This window comes from Aricia agestis, chromosome 4 (genome assembly GCF_905147365.1).
Source record: "Aricia agestis chromosome 4, ilAriAges1.1, whole genome shotgun sequence".
Lineage (NCBI taxonomy): Eukaryota > Metazoa > Arthropoda > Insecta > Lepidoptera > Lycaenidae > Aricia > Aricia agestis.
Window position 1 is genome coordinate 7,325,700 of NC_056409.1, and position 13,588 is coordinate 7,339,287.

Sequence of the window (13,588 nt, forward strand, 5' to 3'; positions counted from 1 at the left end):
CGGTTGCGTGAAATTCCTAAACTACGCAAGCAAAGCCGCGCGGAACATCTATATACAGGGTGTAACAAAAATAAGTGAGAATACTTTAGGGTATAAATATTTACGAAAAATTTTTTGCACTTTTGTATGGGCAAGGGCCCGAGCGTCACGAGTTTCCCCATACAAAAGTGAAAATTTTTTTTGGTCTTTCAGCGCTGCTACTTTCACAGTAAACTCTCTATAATGAAGACATACACACCCTAAAGTATTATAACTTATTTTTGTTACACCTTGTATAATAAAATCGTAGGAAAGTCAATTCTGTACATTGAATATTTTTGTACAATAAATAATACTTCCGATGTGATCTACTATGCTAACGCGGACGAAGTCGCCGGCAACAGCTAGTAATTAAAATAAAGTTTTATAAGTTTAGGTATTTCTGAGTCGAAAGGAGCCATCTGCCATGCATATTATATAAGGCTGTGTTTAACAAAAAAAGTGAGTATACTTTAGGGTGTGTAATCTGTGTATGTGTACCTTATAATATAGAGTTCACTATGAAAGTAGCACTACTGAAAGTATAACTTTTTACTTCAATGTTGCTATGAAAAATCATGAATATATTATACCTACATGCCCATACAAAAAATACAAAAAAATGTTACATTTACAGTTAACTAGTTAGAAAGACATACGAGTACATACCCTAAAGTACTTACTTGTTTTGTTATATCCTGTATATTTCGTCATCAGTACATTTCCTTGTACTTTATTTCAAGTAACTATTATGCAATTTGTACCATTTCAGATGACGCCGCGTTAAAGTAAAAAACCGTGTTGGATATGTTTAAAGTGAATGCTTAAACCAATCTATCAGCGTTGCCAGATTTGATTTGTGCCAAGTCGGGACTTTGGAACTTTTTGAGTGAAAAAGCGGGATTCTTCAGTCAAAAGCGGGACAAAGTAAAAAAGGTATAATCAAAAGTTTTTTAAATCTTTATCTTTTTCTTTGTATTAAAATAACGTTTACGTGACAATAGATTGCTTAAGTACCCAAAGAAAATCCACCCCTCTACCTCCCACACTTCTTCATTACGCAGTACGCACCTTTCTTTCTCAGCACGCTGCACGTACGTTCGGACTTTCCCCGAAAAGCGGGACTGAGCCTGCGGGACATTTAATTTTGATGAAAAAATCGGGACGTCCCTCCAAAATCGGGACGTCTGGCAACGCTGCAATCTATGTACAAATTTTGGAAGCTCAAATCAATCTCCTTTCTTGGAAATATAGGAATCCCTTGTTTTTACACTGGTCTTTTTGATTGATTATTCTGTGTTATAAAAGTTGACCAATCGTGTTATGCTATGGGTAATTCAAAGACAAAGACATGATGAATACTGACAATGAACTTTAATTTCTTAGCTTTAGTCATTGCTATAGAAAAATCGATATCGCTACAGCCAAATTATCAAGGCGTCGCCTTATAAAGGAGATATTGGTTATTGAATTGTATTTGTCGCTATTTTAATTATTAATTACGTAAATTGAATTATTCATTACTTAAATGTACTAATAGATGCAGTTTTATGCTATTAATGTATAGGTAGTAAACCTTGATTAAAAGTTTTAATTTGTAGTAACATTAGGTAATGAATTTCAGTTTTTACCAAGGAATGATTTTATTTTATTTTATTTTATTTATTTCTTTATTTAATTCAGGCATCTTGGCCCATATTATAAATACCTTATAGATTAACATACATACAATTATACTAAAAACTAACACTAACACTAAAACACTAAACACGTATTACCTGCGACGTGGGGCGCGACGTGTTCGGAAGTCGTCCTCGGAACCTCCTGTAGACGACTCCAATCGGCCAGAACTCCTCCTTCATACTCGTAAGTAATAAAACAGCAATGCTGCTGTTTTATAATACGAATAATAAGATGCGATTGAGCACAATAAATGCCTACAAGGTTAAACATCATTAAATATGTTAGGATTGATTGCGGATAGTATTTTATTAGGCGCTACCTAAATCACTCCTATAAGTTTTAGAATACTATTATATTTAAGTCTCTCTGTCTGTTACCTCTTCACGTCCAAACCGCTAAACTGATTTAGCTGAAATTTGGTATAAAGATACTTTGAGTCCCGAGGAAGGATATAGGATACTTTTGGTCCCGAAAAAATGTACGAGTCCCGCACGATAAATGAATTTTGGCTCTACGGAGTTGCGGACGTCACCTAGTAAAATATTTGCTAAGAATATTATGATTAAATAGTTGTTTTTTTAGACTTAAATCATGTTATTGTAAATTATACTGTATATATACTGTCAATGCCTGTATACGTGTCAGCTTTGGAGCAACTGCTCTAAATCTGTAAGGAGTAGCATCAGGGTGCAGTATAATAACGCATACCGCAATCTTATGAGACTGCCTAGATACTGCAGTGCTTCGGGCATGTTTGCCGACGCCAGAGTTCCCGATTACTTCGCCGTTGTTAGGGCACGAGTTGCGGAATTCTGGGCCCGCGTGCGATGTTCTAGGAACGTAATTCTCGGTGTGTGTGCCGGGTGTCCGGAGAACTCGCTTCCAGCCTACTGGTTATCGGTACATCGCGGCAGAAACCAGAAATGATTTTTAGAATTATTTTTAAACGATATTTTTGTAGCATTTTATTTTATTTGTATTATTATTTAAAATTCACAATGTTTATGTACTATTTAATTTTAACTTTTAATTTAATTTTATATATTTTATATGGGTGTATTGCCTGCAATAAATGATTATTATTATTATTATAGATACCACCGCAATATATAAATTATATTAAGTTGGGCAAAAAGTTTCTTCGCATTTTATATAAAAATTCAAAAGGTTTTTTTTAATAAAGTTTATTTACAATTGTCTAAAGTATAGATTATAGGTGCTATTTTGTTCGATAAATTTTTGCCATCTTGTTGGTAGGGACATGATACCATTGTAATAAAATTTTTGGGGCTTGTTATAAAAAAACTGCGACATGTGGTTTTGGCAGTCCTCTTAATGTGATGTCTACCTGACACTGCCCAAGGAATTCTGCAGCGATTGAAACAGGTGGAAATCTGAAGGTGCAAGGTCAGGACTATACGGTGGACGCATCAACACCTCCCAGCCAAACTCCCGTAATTTTTACTGAGTGGCTAAAGATGTGTGAGGTCTAGCGTTATCATGGTAAAAAACCACACCCCTTCTGCTGATTAATTCCGGCCGCTTTCTCTCAACTTCTTGCTTTAATCTCATCAGTTGTTCGCAGTACAGTTCGGAATCGATGGTCCTGCCTGGCGGTAACAGCTCATAATGAATAATGCCCTTACAATCCCACCACACTTGCGAGTTGAGAGTTGCGACTTGCGAGTTAACCCGGGTCTCGCCACAGTCTGTGAAGCCTGACCGGCCTTTGACCACGATCTTTTTCGCACGTTCTTGTCGTACGTTATCCACTTCTCATCACCAGTTATCAGCTTCTTCAAAAATGGTTCGGTTTCATTACGTCGTAATAAATAATCACAAATCACACGGTTCATTAGGTTTCTTTCAGTGAGCTCATGAGGCACCCAAATATCGAGTTTTTTGTGTACCCAGCTTTTTTCAAATGCGCCAAAACAGTTTTGTGGTCAGCTACATCGTAACTACTAACATGCCGATCTTGCTCCACTTTTTCAAAAATGGCATCAGTTTTATCTGTAACAGGGCGACCATAGCGACGTGCATATTTGATATAAAAATTTCCGGATTGAAAACGCCTAAACCTTTGCGCTACCTATTCTCACTGATACTGCATATTTAGGTCTATAAACATCACAAATTGTTTTCTCGGCTTGTGTTGCATTTTTACCTTTTTTGTAATAACATTTTAAAATGTATCGAATTTCTTCATTAGAAGCACTATCTACTGAAAAATAAAAAAGGGAAAACTAAAATATGTCACTGGAATGCAATTCAGTGCATAACACGTTAAGTAGGATATTTATACGTGAGAGACATGCTTCGGCACGAATGGGCCGGCTCGACCGGAGAAATACCACGTTCTCATAGAAAACCGGCGTGAAACAGCGCTTGCGCTATGTTTCGCCGAGTGTGTGAGTTTACCGGAGACCCAATTCCCTTCCCTATCCTCCCCTATTCCCTTCCCTTCCCATCCCTACCCTCCCCTATTACCCTATTCCCTCTTAAAAGGCCTTCAACGCACCTGCAGCTCTTCTGATGCTGCGAGTGTCCATGGGCGACGCACGGAAGTTGTTTTCCATCAGGTGACCCGTTTGCTCGTTTGCCCCCTTATTTCATTAAATAAATAAAAAATAAGTAAAGAGTCATGATATTATCATAAGTAAGTAACTTAGTAAGTAAGGTAACTTTGTTTGTGGTATACCCAATTATAGTGCCACTAGTTGAGTATACCAATTACCAATTAGTAGTGGATGGGATAAATGATTTTTATTCATTTAATTTAAGGATATATTATCACTATACGCTCTTAGCTCTTAAATTCATATAGAAACAAAAGAGGAAAACTCTGTGGCGCTATACTAAGTAATTATTATGTATAAGGTAGAGTTCAACATCAAGGAGAAAAACTCTAGGCATATGGCATACCCTTTAACTTAAATATTTACCAAATAATTATTTAAAAAGTCTGCATATCTTTTATCATCTAATAGTTTATTTATTAATATCTAATAGTGACATGACAGACATATAGACAGCGAATGAGCGAACCTTTTATAGTAATTATAACTGCGTAAATATCTTTATGGATATTAGAATTAAAGCATAGCTGTTGTTTTTATACTATACAACTTCAGCTTGTAATGTTCCTATGTTTACTGAAACTCAGACGTCGAAAACATTCTTATCAATGTAGCCAATTGAACAATTAGGTACTTGAGTAACTGGCCGAGTGCAAAACTGAAGAATCAATTGGTCAGCGGAGTGCAAAGTCTTTTGTGATGTTAATAAGGATTTTATGATGTTAATAAGGATTGAAAACAAATTTATGTTTTTACGCCTTGAGACTTAAATGAAGACTAACCCAAAATTTCAATTTTATAATTCATTTCTATATATCTTACCTCGATAGAAAAAAATCACAAAGATGCATCTAATCTAATTTTCACGAATTTTTCATTTATTGCCATAGCAGTGCATTGAACTAAGTTTATATATTTTAACACATTGTATAAAATTCTATCATTGAGAAACTGACCTAGCGGATTTTTAAAATGTTGTAATATTTATCGAGTTATATATATAGTATACTCTTTCACCTGGCATATGAAAGACGGGCGTGAGTGTGAAGAGAGAAGGACGATGTTTGATTTTTGGGTAGTCGCCCTCTTAACTTGAATTACAACAAGATGTTGATGAAACTCAACAACCGTTCTAAAATTCGTTTATTGTAAATCGTACATAATACGTGGGAATGGAATCTATCCCATGTCCTTTCTTAGGACTCAAGTATAATAATTATACTGTTCGATTTTCCAGACAAAAAAGTGGACAAATTTATGTATTTATAATAGACTACTATGGACACCAGAATATGATACCTTGCCTGATGAAACCTATTCAAAGAAGATTTTATCCTGAAAGAACAGTACCTGTTAAGATATTATTGCAGTTAATTAAAAGTGGCTACATACAATTTTAGTAATCATACTGTATGCATAACATTTCAATAGAACCTACTTTGTATTGTAAACCTGGATTCAATTTTAAACGTAGGTACATACTTAGTTACATATTTCGTAATAGAAGCCAAAAAACTCGACAACACAAAACAAACACACAGACACAAGACAAATTATGCGAAGAAGCAACAATTATTCTATTTAAGGTGTTGACAATTAAAATAGATACGCCAAAAGAAATTATTTGTCGTCGAGATCGGCGAATTCAACAATTTTACAATAGCAAAAACTTCAAGAATACATCATAGATGCAGTCTACGACTGAACATCATGGGAAAAAGCATGGGAAAAAGTTGTTTATGCATCTGCATTGCAATTCTATTTCTGAACGACTAGTCTTGATAAAATTATCGTAAACAATACGCAGTAGGTATATAAGGTACGTCGCAGAAATCCGCACTCAGAATCACTCAGAATCGTGCGAACGATTGTGTTGTCGATAAGTTTTCCATTATTTTCTTTTGTTTGATCCAAAATGCCTTGCGGAGGTTGTGGTGATGGTATGTACCTTACTGTTTATTGTATTGTAACAAATACTTTATAAAAAGTCGTTACAAATTAAAAACTGTGACATAAAACGTACCTAAGCTGCAGTTGGTACTACTAATATACATTCTGTGGCTGCAGTGAATAAAGTTAAATCCTTTATAAATCTCAATATAAATTGAATAGTTACTAGGCACAATAATTAATCTAAGAAATTAATTTTCCATTTCTACTATGTATTTTGTTTGTAGAGAATGTACAATTTTTGTTCTCGTTGTAAATATACTATTCAGGTGCAAATAAATAAAAAAAGTATCTTATAAGTAAGTACATAATTCAAAATGTCTACGATTTTGCAGATTGTCGCACCATTGTTTTAACTCATAAAATAAACCTTTATAAAAATACAAAGCATTAGTGCATTTATCACCTAGACTATTCTGGAATTTAGATTCTAGAATCTAGATTAAGCAATACATCGCCTAACTACGGATATCCTTCAATTATTTTATACCATCTTTGTTTAATGCAGCTAACAATAGCAAGTATTCGGTCAGTTTCGTTACCGCTTTAATAATAATGTACCTAATTGATGTATTACTAATTGTGTTAGGCTACATTGAAGGTTAATGCTAGTAGTTAATTTAATTTAATCGGTTATATAAAATATCAGTTATTTGTCTGTTATTTCACCTTAGGAATATTTTATTTCAGCTTTAAATATAGAATTTGTTCAGCTAGTCTAAAATGAACATAGTAACATTTTATGTAGAATATCAGCTAAGTATGGAATTTACGTGTATATGAGCCTATGATCAATATCGATTATTCATAATACCGATAGCTTTAGATGCAACACCTGGTGATAACCCTGCTTATCCATCATTATTCATGGCCCAACGCACGTGGAGAAGTGCCTTTAGACATACTTAACTTTATGACTAAGAAATAGAATTCCGTAGACTTGTTTTAAACGACATTTAATTTATTCTTTGATAGGTTCATTTAGATTTTAGACATGCAGGAGCGTATGGCCAGTCAAGTTCGAGCTCAATTGTATAAGCCGATTCATTCTCGACTTTGTTTCAGCCTGCAAATGCTCTTCATCCCAGTGCGGACAGAGCTGCAAGTGCGACTCCTCCTGCTCCTGCACCTGCAAACGTACCACCAGCGATGCCACCACCACCACCAAAAAGTAGACACGAACACTTGCACCAGTAATCATGCTATCTCCCTAAATCTTTGATTTATGAGGGAGAACGCATGATAGTTTGGTGAATGATTAGCAATAAAGCTGGCGCATTTGGCCTTAATTTGTCAATGATTTTATATCCATAATCATTTGCACTTAATGGGCAAAAGTCATCATAAAATATTGAAATCCGTTTTATTATCAATTATAATATTTATATTAATTATATGGTTTTAATCGATTAAATAGTATACCTAAATATGTAATTTCAAATATTCTTATTGCCTATGATGTAATGAAAAATTAAAAATCTATAACAGAATTTGAAGTTTTAATTTTAAATGGGAAATAATAAAACGAGCGAATAAAAAATTACTTTGCGACTGATGATGAACATAGGTACTGTTTAAAGCCCGTCACAGACTTAGCTATAATATATATTAATATATTTATAGCTCGGCATATTAATATATATTTTCTATATATAGCAAATAATAATAATAGTACACAAGTAGGTATTGCATTGAGGCAACGGCGTACAGCCTCAATGCCAAAGCACTTGCTAGATTTTGTTAATAAAGTAAAAAAAGGGGAAGAAGGAGTTTGCCGCGGAATTTTTAAATTCAAATAAAAATAGAAAAGAAGATTGAAAGAGAATTTTCCGAGCTCCGCGCGCTAACTTGTTTTCGCATATTATTTAATTTCATTAGTTTAATATTTACAATTTTGTTTCATTGTCATAATTTAGTGTTTTAATGTGTTTCTTTCAATATATTTTAATTAACTTTTACGCGAGTGTGTTTAAATTTGTCCTGCCACCCGTGTACAGACACAAGCACTGAATTAATTTACAATATATACTAATTTCGCGTGACCACACACTCAGCTATAATATATATTTCTGTGGCATGTGGATTTAGTATTAAAAATATGTCTACCTATAAATATATTAATATATATTATAGATTAAGACTGTGACGGGCTTTGAGCGTACACATGTACCATGAGCGGTATGAATTTGAGTAAGCGAAAAATAAACGAAACTATTGATTTATAATAAAATCCAGAACGAGCTTACAAAAAGTGGATTTCAACAATAAAATATTAATAACAATAATAATTATTAGATAACGTTAAATAATCCATGTTATCATGATAAATATTTAAATTAATCCCTTAAGCTATCAATTTTGTTGCTGACCAGATCTTGAATATTACTTGATGCACGTTCCTGAAAAACATAAAGAGCTTTTTACTCTTACAACTAATAGATAATAATTTATCCTACAATCAATTTTTACATTAATCTGCTTCACTTTTGATAGAAAAATTAATAAATAGAGATTTTTATTCTTTAAATCTACGGAATTTTGTGAATTTCCTAATGGTAATACTTTATAATTGTAAAGATGAAAAGGAAAAGTAAATAGAATGAACATAAGAATAATACTTTGTTATTTTTGCCGCTGGCCATAACATAAGTTTTTACTATTAAGTAAGCATGGGACTAGGCGACTTTATGTACGCTACCTAGTTTATAATATTGAATATTATTGTGTACTTAATAAAGAATTTAAATTTTGAAAGAATTTGAATCCTAAAACTTACCATCGAGTCTAACATCTTGGCATTCACACCCTGGTATACACGACTCATGGCAGCCTACATGCTTTACATCTGTAAGTTAAGGTCGCAATAAGTAAATTAACACAAACTGTCACGATCAAGGGAATTAATTTTATTGGTTCACCGATTATTTTAATAGCTAGAACCTACGTAGATACTTATACAAGTAAAAGAAGGGTTCTATTCTACGGAACTCACAACTCAAAAGCATATTTTGATAACGTAAAAGGTAAAATATAACTATAAAAAAATTGTAAAAGGGCAAAGTCACAGTAACCAAATCACATTGAAGATAGCGAATCACTGAGTGACCCACGCCAAATAAAAATAATAGAGAAAAATAAATAGATAAATGCCATTAAATGCTTAGTAATAACTAATAGTATATCTCCTTCCTAAATGCACTTACCATTAACTTTACTGTTCATCATTTTAATATATATTTCTATAAAAACGTCTTCTTAATTGAAATCAGACACTGCAACTGATGCAAAGGGAACTAAAAGTTTCAGCTAAAAAAACGAGTCATGACAAAAACTTGACATTGTGGCTTAATCAGCTGTAACGAATTCGGTGCATCAAGGATTGTAAGTACCACGACAGTACGTATTGTAAAGGCAAGACCGCACTGCCGTTTGTAAAACGTCAGTGGGACGTTTTAAAAACGTTGATTATTATATGTAGTATATTTTAGCGCGGAGATAAAATTAAAAGCACAATTAAAACTGCGCCATCTTGTAACATTCTTTTTAAATTTAGTGGTTGGATAGTTAAAAAATATTGGTTCGATGGGAACAAAACGTGTTTTCGGAAACGTTTAGTCGAAAAGATTCGAAATTATTCGATCATAAATAAAGTTAAGAAAACTGTACAGACCTTTATATTTATTAAATGGAAAAGTGTGTCTTTCTGTCTGTTGTTACCTCTTCGCGCCCAAACCGCTGAACCGATTTTGTTGTTTGGTACGAAGATACTTGAGTCCCGGGAAAAGAGAAAGCCAGAAAGGATACTTTTGTTCCAAAAAATCTACGATTTCTGGCGCAACAGAATTGCAGACGTCACCTAGTTATAGGTATAAATTGCATTTTACTTATCATAGATTTAAAAAACCCTATAAGACTTCCGATACAAAGTTCCAAATCCGCATCAAGATTCAATATAAAGGAACTGTAGCGTAGTTTACCAAAGACTAACTTTTTTCTACAACCTTGCAAATGCTATTGTTAAGTTAAAGGTATATAAACAGACGATTCCAATCGGAAGACACAGTTTTGGTGTAGACGCAAGCATCAACTCACTATTCAATATGCCTTCGCCTTGTGAACCATGCAAAGGTAAGTTTGTCCTTACTACTTATGTCTAGAACCTTATGGCAACATTTATGTAGTTTCGTTTGTTGTTTGACTTACTGGCTACGAATATTATACTACTTGTAGTCTTTTAATTTACGCCAAAGTAATGTTTCTCACTTTGGTTCGACATTTTATTAAAATACTATTATTCCAACGGCCTGGGTCGAATAAAATACGAAACTGCACTTGTTGTCTTGTGTGATGTTGCCTTAAAATAGTCAAATCGGGATAAAGTACTTTTTAGTTTTTTTATAATATCTAACATATAAAATTCTCGTGTCACGGTGTGCGTAATTGAACTCCTCTGAAACGGCCTGGCTCTACCGATTTTCGTGAATCTTAGTGAGCATATCGGCTAGGGTTGAGAATCGGACAACATCTTCATACTTTTTATATTGATAAGTGCATTTGTTGAATAAATAATACCTAATTATTACAACTCGAGACTGACGGCGACCATTGTTTGTGCAACGGGATAGCGATGGACGTTGCCATGGTGGCATACCTACTTATTTAGTCACTTGAATAAAATAATATAGCCGAAATACTTTAGGTTTATGGCAAAACAACATTTGCCGGGACAGCTAGTTATAACATCATTGATATCTATTGATTTGATAGATATTTTTCAACAGAATGTAACTTTATTTTTATTTTACGTTACATCTACCTACTACAGGGGTCACCAATTAGTTTCGCCCCGGGTCCATTTTCAGGAATGAAGCTGACCTTCGCGGTCCGCACATTTTATAAAAAATATTTATTAAACAAAAGTAAGTACGGAAATTACAAAGATCTGATGTTTGAAGTGAAACTGGTGCAAGCTATTGATATTAAATCCTGAAGATGTTTATTAGTAAGTCGAGACCGAAATTTATTTTTAACGAAGTTCATCTTCGAAAATGCTCGGTCCGCACACAATGGGTCGGTGCAACGGTCCGGATGCGGACCGCGGTCCGCCATTTGGTGACCCCTGATCTACTAGAACTATTTCTTTATCTTATCATTTAAACCTAGATATCGTTAATATGCATGATTGAAGTATGGTAAATACTCTTTATATGCGCTTATTTAAATACTGATTGTATTATTTTATAATTCTTGATAAGAGCGAATAACATTTAAATACTGTAAAATATGATAATATATTTAAAAACGTATGCTATTTCAATGTGTTTTATTTAACTTTTTCCAGAATCCTGCAAAGATGGAGCCGACTGTAAAAATGACTGTAGCTGCGACGACGACTGCACCGACTGCCCCACCACTGGTACAATAATTTGTTGATTTCATGAAACAGACTGCGGATGTTTGCTCTACATCAAGGGTGGCCAAGCTTTTCGACACTTGGGCCAAAATTCGGAAGTAGAATTTTACGTCGGGCCACACTACCAAATCTTATTTATACAGTGTATACTCGTAGTGCGCGCCAGATAAGTCTGCGCACAGTCAAAATCGGATACAAACTTTTCCTATTAGAGCCCTTGCTCTACATCAAGCTGACAGCGTCGCAGTCCGTAGACTCGAATTTATACAAATTACCACATTTGTTAAAATCTTGCTAAATTATAACACTTTAATTAAAATCATTAAAAACCTTACCTTCTTACGTGGTATTGCAAATTGATAAATATTTAAAATGTTTACAGGAAAATGCGGCTGAAGTGGACATCGAATGATGAAAAGTCATCATCATGCAGAGACACACCTACTGTTCATGATTAACTAGGAAATTTTAAAATCAATAAATGTTTGTTGCTATTATTCAGTATTTCTTATTTTTTCTACCCTTTTTCATAGACTCAAGTTAAAATAAAATTGATTTAATAATACTTACTGTTGCGACGAATATTAACTAGCAAGCCGAGTTTTGTGAGGGCTTGCGTCGTTTTTTCTGCGTGGTTAGTAACCAAACCTTGATTGACCGATCATAACACATCTAACTACATAATATAAATAAAAATTACTATGTTAAAGCACTAATCAATAGGCGTGATAGTTTTTCCGTAAAGTGTACCACAAAAATGCTCAGGTTGTGGGATATACTAGGGCCCGCTTCGCTCGCCCTGATTACAATTGTAATTAAATGGTGATTTTGATATAAGCCCGATACGTTGATCTGTCAAACTCTTAATTTAATTACATTTTAGTAAATGACCAGATGACGCCCGCAACTCATTTAACGCGAAGGAACCGTACATTTTTCCGGCATAAAAAGTATCCTATGTCCTTTTCCGGGACTTAAAGTATCTCCATGCCAAATTTCAGCAAAATCATATTCGAGTATCCAATTGAACTTGATGCCTTTTTAAAAAAAAGAGATACCAGGTTTACAAGACCTGTTAACGCACTACAAAGATATAATAATAGGGATGGGACAGTAAAACAAATGCATCATATAATATCGTCAATTTTTTTTAACTAGATAACGCACGCAACTCTATTGTGCCAAAATTAGTTTATCGCGCGGGAACTGAACATTTTTCCAGGATGAAAAGTATCTTATGGGCGATTCCATTATCGCGGGTGCAACATTTTGACGCACTTAAAGCGTCCTACTGACAAAATAAAACACATTTATTAATAAATTATCTTTTGAAGGGATACATTTTAACTAGTTCAATCATAAATTGTAAATGAAAACTAAAATTAAATCTAAGAAAAGCCACAAAACATGTTTGAAGTGCTATCGCGGGTGCAACCAAATTGGTCCTCTATTAAGAACTCGGGCGAGTTCATTTGAGAATACTGCTAATTGTGGAACTTTTAGTAATTTATTAACCCATATTTCAAAAGTGTATAAGACAAAGAAATGATTTAACTAGATACAATTAATTTAAGTAATTAGTACTAGGAATTATTAACAATTTTCCCGATCGCGGGTGCAACAATAGAATATCGCGGGTGCAACGAGTCTAAAGAAATTAAATTTATTCATATGTCTGCGACTAATTTCTACATTTTCGATATGCAATACATAATATTATTAGTAAATTGTAATAATACTATTCAAAATTTCATTATTTTTTAATTATCAGTCATTTATCGATCTGCGAAAAGATATCATCTAAATCACTAAAAACAATTAAATAATGTAACTTAAGCAAACCTTTTTCGATGTATTGTTATAAAACCGAACTAAAGCACACCTTTAATCCAAAATTAATATTTATAATTTAAAAGAATATGGGCGAATTATAAGTAAAAATATT

The 13,588-nt window shown here is 33.7% G+C and overlaps 2 long non-coding RNA genes across 2 annotated transcripts; one reads left to right on the forward strand and one right to left on the reverse strand.

Moving 5' to 3' along the window:
• Nucleotides 1–8,538: 8,538 nt before the first annotated feature.
• LOC121725832 lies at nucleotides 8,539–9,656 on the reverse strand. The gene is made up of 3 exons (XR_006035446.1): nucleotides 9,434–9,656; nucleotides 9,007–9,075; nucleotides 8,539–8,629 (listed from the first exon to the last, which is right to left on the reverse strand). It is a non-coding gene; the product is annotated as an uncharacterized LOC121725832 (long non-coding RNA).
• Nucleotides 9,657–9,979: 323 nt separating this feature from the next.
• LOC121725831 lies at nucleotides 9,980–12,140 on the forward strand. Its single transcript, XR_006035445.1, has 3 exons — nucleotides 9,980–10,358; nucleotides 11,572–11,646; nucleotides 12,026–12,140. It is a non-coding gene; the product is annotated as an uncharacterized LOC121725831 (long non-coding RNA).
• The last annotated feature ends 1,448 nt before the right edge of the window (nucleotides 12,141–13,588 follow it).